At 37.0% G+C, this 6,169-nt stretch overlaps 1 protein-coding gene across 5 annotated transcripts in view; it reads right to left on the minus strand.

Annotated features, from left to right (window-relative positions):
- The window catches only part of PRCP (prolylcarboxypeptidase), a 73,178-nt gene that overhangs the window by 20,070 nt on the left and 46,939 nt on the right, over nt 1–6,169 (minus strand). The window lies entirely within an intron of this gene.

Below are 6,169 nucleotides of genomic sequence, written 5' to 3' on the forward strand. Positions count from 1 at the left end.
CATGGCTGGGGACTGGCACCAGCTGACAATACTTGGGTTTTGGCAGCCCCACTTACACAGAGAGAACATCCTGGTCAGAAACTTGGCCTCTGCTGATAGAAATTCCATGTCCAGATTAAGGGCAATCCTGGGTCCACTGTCCTCTGTGAGGTCAGAGCACCCTTGGAGTACTGTGTCCAATTCTGAGCACCACACTCTAATAAGGACACTGACCAACATGAGGAAATTCAGAGGGGAGCAATCAGGGTGGGGAGTTGAGGAATAGTTGAAGAAACTCTATAATTGGTCATTTGAATCATCCCCAATCTTTTACTATTGCAAGTAAGGCTACAATAAATATCCTTGGGGCTAAATCTATCTATCTATCTATCTATCTATCTACCTATCTACCCTTGTTTTCCTGAGATAAATTCTTAGAGGAATTACTGGTTTGAAGGAAATAAACATTTTTAAGGCCTTTGTTACATCATGTCAAACTGCCTTATAGGAAGGAAGTACCAGTTGATAATTCTACCAGTATGATAGAGAGTAGGCCTGAAAAATATCACTTAAAATTTGTTTACAAATATTTGAAATAAGAGAATTTTGTTATTTTAGGTGTTTCTAAATTTCCTCTCTAACTCAAAGATTCTGTGAGTCTAAGCATCATCCTCTAGATAAAAGACACACTCTCTACATTTCTCTATGTACAGTTGACCCTTGAAAAACACAGGTTTGAACTGGGTGGGTCCATTTATACATGGATTTTTTTCAATAAATATATAGTCAGCCCTCCATATCCACAAGTTTGGCATCCATGGATAGACATTTCCACCTGAGGTTGATTAAATTCACAGATGGGAAACCCATGGATACAGAGGCCCACTGACTATACTACACCGTTTTACATAAGGGACTTGAGCTTCCATGGATTTTGGTATACACAGGGGCTCCTGGAACTAATCCCCTGAGGATACCATGGATACTGAGGGAAGACTGTATTCCATTAAGAATTTTAGTAGCCAAGAGTAAATAAAGTTTTCCCAAAAATACTTAAATTATACTAGCAAAACCTCAGCACTATTCCCATGCTTATTTAAAGACTAGTAATTCAACAGGATATATTCATATACTTTTATTAAAGATCTATAGGATACACAAAATACGTAAATGTTAAGCCGAACCATATGAAATTGCCATGTTTATAAGTCAAACACAAATATTGGCATTTTTGGTTCAACCTCATACAATACTTCAGTTTTTGCCTGATAATTTGCAGGTATTACCCATCTGATGAGGGCAAGCACTTGGTCTGTTGATTATTTACTTAGGGACTGTGATCTAATCAGACAAGGAAAGATTCTCTGCCAACCACTTCCATCCGAAATACTCAGCACGGAGGTAGCCCCTGTACTGCACTTTCCATTTACTTTGTAGACACTAGCAAACAGTGTCTTCTAAACAATTTCTACAAAGGCACAGCATTCCTACTTAGACTATAAATCTACTGATAAGGAGGCAGCTGGGGCTGAGTCTGCTAGTAAAACTATTGACTATTCCTTGAGGTCAGGTGCTTTCCCTACAATGACCCGGGGAGAAACATATAATAACCATCTGCATTTCACAGGGAAGGAAATAAGCTCAGAGAGATCTGCTACAGATAAACAAATTTAAAACTGAATATAAGTTCTGAACCCAAACTTTGGCTACAAAGTCCTGGTATACGAATGTCTCTTTGACATCATATAATAACAATTATATGCATATAACTAGCATCAACTTAGTGCTTACTATACACCAGGTCCTATTAAATCCTCATAATGACCCTAAGAAGCATTATACTTACTATTATCCCCATTTTGCAGTTGAGGAAGTTAAAGCACAGAGAGGTTAAGAAACTTCTCCAAAGTCAAACAGACAAGAAGTAGCAGAACGGGGATTCAAATGCAGACCCACTCTGAAGCCTCCATTTGTAACCACTACACTACACTACACACACTCAACCTAGAAGTTATAATATAAGAGACAAATAACAACACGAACAGTACCTAAACATACCTGTAGCCTCATGCTTAATTTTTTAAACAAATATTTTTTTATTCTTAGATTCTATTTTTCTAAGTTTATTTGTTTTAGGTAGAAACTTAAGATAGAAGGGATTCTGTGGCAATATAAAATTAAAAAACTTATTATGCAATAGTGAAAAGGAAACTGTAAAAGAGTAGAGCAAAATGAGGTTCAGGAAATGGACAGACTTAATTCACTTTCTACTTCCTAGAACAAATGTGAACATTCAGGAAAAATGTAAAAAGAGCATAAGAGGTCCATTTTAATAATTCTGTGTTAAACAGTGTAGAAATTATGGAGATAGTAGAACATTGTAATCTTAGTACCAAACTAATCAACTCTGTACCCAAATATTTAGGTTCTACTCTTTGATCCATGTACACCAGAGAAAGTGAAGATAATGAATTGTTTAAAAGCTTTAAGTGTCCCTGTACCTATGAGGATAAGCATTTGAATAAGAGAGAAAAAGAAGGCAAAGAAAATGTTTTTAAAGAAGAAGGAAAGAAGATAGGTTTAAAATAAAAGACCCATCTCTTCTCAGAGAGTATGGTCCATCCACATTAGAGAAAGGATTAAGCAGATACATTCAGCTTTTCTAACAGATTTTCTTTCTCTAAGGCTTCAATACGCCTCTCACCCTCACTCAGATAATCACATTAGTTTTGTCATTAAAAGCTCCCTTTTCATAGAATGCACCTAAACCGCTTAAACCACCCAGAGAGGTCGCATACATTATCAAACACCAAGACAAACGGAAGAGATTTTCCATCTTATATCTTATTATTTCACTGTATCTATCTGCATGCTCAGGAGGCTAAGCCAAAAGATTTGGTGAGTTATCAGCTGAAAAATGATTCCAAAATAGACAAACTCTACAGTATCCTTTAGAACTGGTCATTAAGCTGAGAACTGAGAACTAGCAGTTTTTATGCTGACAGAGCAGTCAAATGACAGAGGGGTTTTCTATTTCCCTTTTCTCTTCTTCCTTGTGTTCTATCAGCCAAGTCCATGATTATTTCTGCATGAATGTTGCAGCTTCTGTTAACAGTAAACAAAAGCAAATGGAGTCTGAGTGTGCATGGCTCAAAGATAAATTAGAAAGAATGATATTTGAGTTGACATGGAAAATGGCATTCAGTTGCTGCATGTGGATACTTCAGAACTGTACAAGGCCCAGGCAGAATTGGAAATCACCTGCTTTTTTTCATAACCCAACTATTACATATTATCTCACCATCCTAAGCCTGAGTTACAGGCTCAGAAAAGGATGACTGTTTGTCAGCCCTTTAAAAGGAGGAAGTGTATCAGAGGGAGGAGGAGTCCTGGTTAAATGGAACTATCCAAGTGAAAGAGCAGTCCCCAACTGGGTAGTGTTCCAGGGATTAGGGGGTTGGGAGAACAGAGAGGGGGTCAAGAAAGGAGAAACAGAATGAACAGTGAAAGAAAGTGATCTGAAGCTAAGAGTTGGGAAGAGAGGCATGTAGTGGAAAAATTCTGAAATCAGATAGGATAAAATTAGAGATAGATGTAGGCAATGGAAGTTTCTCAAGCAAAAGTCAAAGAGAGATTACTTTCGGTGGGGTGCAGGCAGGAAACAGAATTATAAATATATCATAAGCAATCAAGAATTCCTTAGTATTTCAAAAGAAAGGATAAAGTTGGTAAAAAAATATTAACTGGAGGAAATGACAAGAACAAGTCCTAGATAAAAGAAGTGAAAGGTGGGCTTCCCTGGTAGCGCAGTGGTTGAGAGTCCGCCTGCCGATGCAGGGTACATGGGTTCGTGCCCCAATCCGGGAAGATCCCACATGCCGCGGAGTGGCTGGGCCCATGAGCCATGGCCGCTGAGCCTGCGTGTCCAGAGCCTGTGCTCCGCAATGGGAGAGGCCACAACAGTGAGAGGCCCACGTACCACAAAAAAAAAAAAAAAAAAAAAAAAAAGTGAAAGGTGATTGTGAGGCAAAGACACACAAAGTTATCTTGCCTTAGAAATAAACTTTTAAAATATATATGTACACAAAAGATAAAAGAAAGATTGTGCTAAATCAAAAACAGATGACAAAATATTTGAGATATACTTCACTAATTTTGCGTGATTATTTAGGAGAGAGATAGGATAGAATATATATTTACGTTTAAGACTCAACAGCAAAATATCTCAAAAGGAACATTAAAGAAGCAGAGATAAAACCAGTTAGACTGTTCACTGTTCCAAATCATAAACAAATGAATATTAAAAAGCTGTATTCCTCTGGCATTTTTTCTAAGTCAGGGTGGCAAACTACAGGCCCCAGGCCAAAGACAGCCCACTGCCTGTTTTATAAATAAAGTATTGTGGGAACATAGTGTTCTTCATTCATTTAAATATTGTCTATGGTTACTTTCTGCTAGAACTACAGAGTTGAGTAGCTGTGACAGAAACTACATGGCCCACAAAGCCTAAAATACTTACTATATAGTCCTTTACACATAAAGTTTGCCAACCCCTATTCTAAGTAATGAGGGAATTGCCCATATGTTTTTATCATCTGACAACTCAGTTCTCCAAGTGGGCATAAAGATGCAAATGTAATTCTCACGTTGTACACAGAGTTCAAAGTTAAATCTGATAGTTGTCACACTGTGGCCAGCAATCTACCCAAATCTTCAGTCAAGTCTTCTAGTTCAGTGCAATGTGGGAGAAGATCATAGCCTCTGAACAATGGTAGACTCGAGTTCAAATCCCACTTCCACTACCTCTTAGTTGAGCTTAAATATCCTCTACCACTACCTCTTAGTTGAGCTTAAATATCCTCTCCATAAAACTGGAATTATAACTCTTTTTTCCCACAGTATTTTTGTGGGGATTAAATGAGATAGTATATATGAAAGTGCTTTGTAAATAGTAAAATAATACAGAAAGATAAGATATTATTAGCACATAGACATTTATGGAGACTAATTGGTTCGGATTTAGTTTTTTCTCATTATTTTGATCTAGGTTTTCTTACCATGAGAGAGATCTGCTCTTTAAAATAACTTTGTATTGTCAAAATTCAATTTAAGTCAATATGCATTTACCTCTGGCTTGCTATGTGCAATATACTCACTGGTCATTCTACTTTTTAGATGAAGAAAAATATCTCTAATAGCAAATGATCTTGTTCCATTTAGGTTACAAAGTTTTAAACAAGGTGTGCATTTAATCATTCAAAGGGACAGTTAAATTAAAAGTGCTTTTGAAACCTGGTTCTTGTATTACCAATTCTATCTACATTCACAGCATTCATTCTAGCTGTAGAGTCTGCTGTATTCTCTAAATTTAATAACCGTCAAGTTGGCCAGCTTTTGTTTTTAAAACTAAGAGGAATGCTCTTTACAAAGGAATGCTTAAAAAGAACACATACAATAAAGAATTCTGGCATGAAAAGAACCTTAAAATTTATTGTGTCAAGTGTCTTTAAATTTTCCAGAGTGTTTTCACATCCAATATTTTATTTGATCCTCAGCACATCCCTATTGAGAACATAGGTATTGTTATCCCATTGTGCAGAGGAAGACACGGAGGCCCAAGAAGACAACAGACTTGCCCAAGATCACACAGCTGGTAAATGGTAGTTCTGAACAAGGAACCAGAGTCAGTGAGTGCTCTTTCCACTCTACCTTGCTGTGTGGGGATCATGCCTTTATGATATATGTAGCACTTAGAATGTGTTAGCAGTTGACTGAATCATAGCACTTTGACAGCAGCTGTGATTTATTAAGCATGGACCACGTATTATATAGCTCTATGTGTCTCATATATAAACTGTGTATATGAAGTGCAGAGCACAGAATTTGGTACATAGTAATTATTCCATTAACAGCAACTATTGGTCTTATTTCTAAGAGTTGGTTCTTAGTTCTAAGAGTTGTAATTCATACAACTCTGTAATCTCTGTATTTTATCTCCATTATTCAAATGAGAAAACTGAGGTTCAGAAGAGCTAGGTAACATGTCCAAGTTTGAGGAACCAGAAAGTGACAAAAGCCAGGATTTGCCTAGGTTTGAAGTTTGACTAACTTCAGAGCCCCTTTGTCTCTGGGACTTCCTCTGATGTTGAAAGTTAGAGAATGCACCTAAAAACAAAAAAAAAAAAAAAAA

This window comes from Neophocaena asiaeorientalis, unplaced genomic scaffold (genome assembly GCF_003031525.2).
Source record: "Neophocaena asiaeorientalis asiaeorientalis breed wild unplaced genomic scaffold, Neophocaena_asiaeorientalis_V1.1 scaffold23, whole genome shotgun sequence".
Lineage (NCBI taxonomy): Eukaryota > Metazoa > Chordata > Mammalia > Artiodactyla > Phocoenidae > Neophocaena > Neophocaena asiaeorientalis.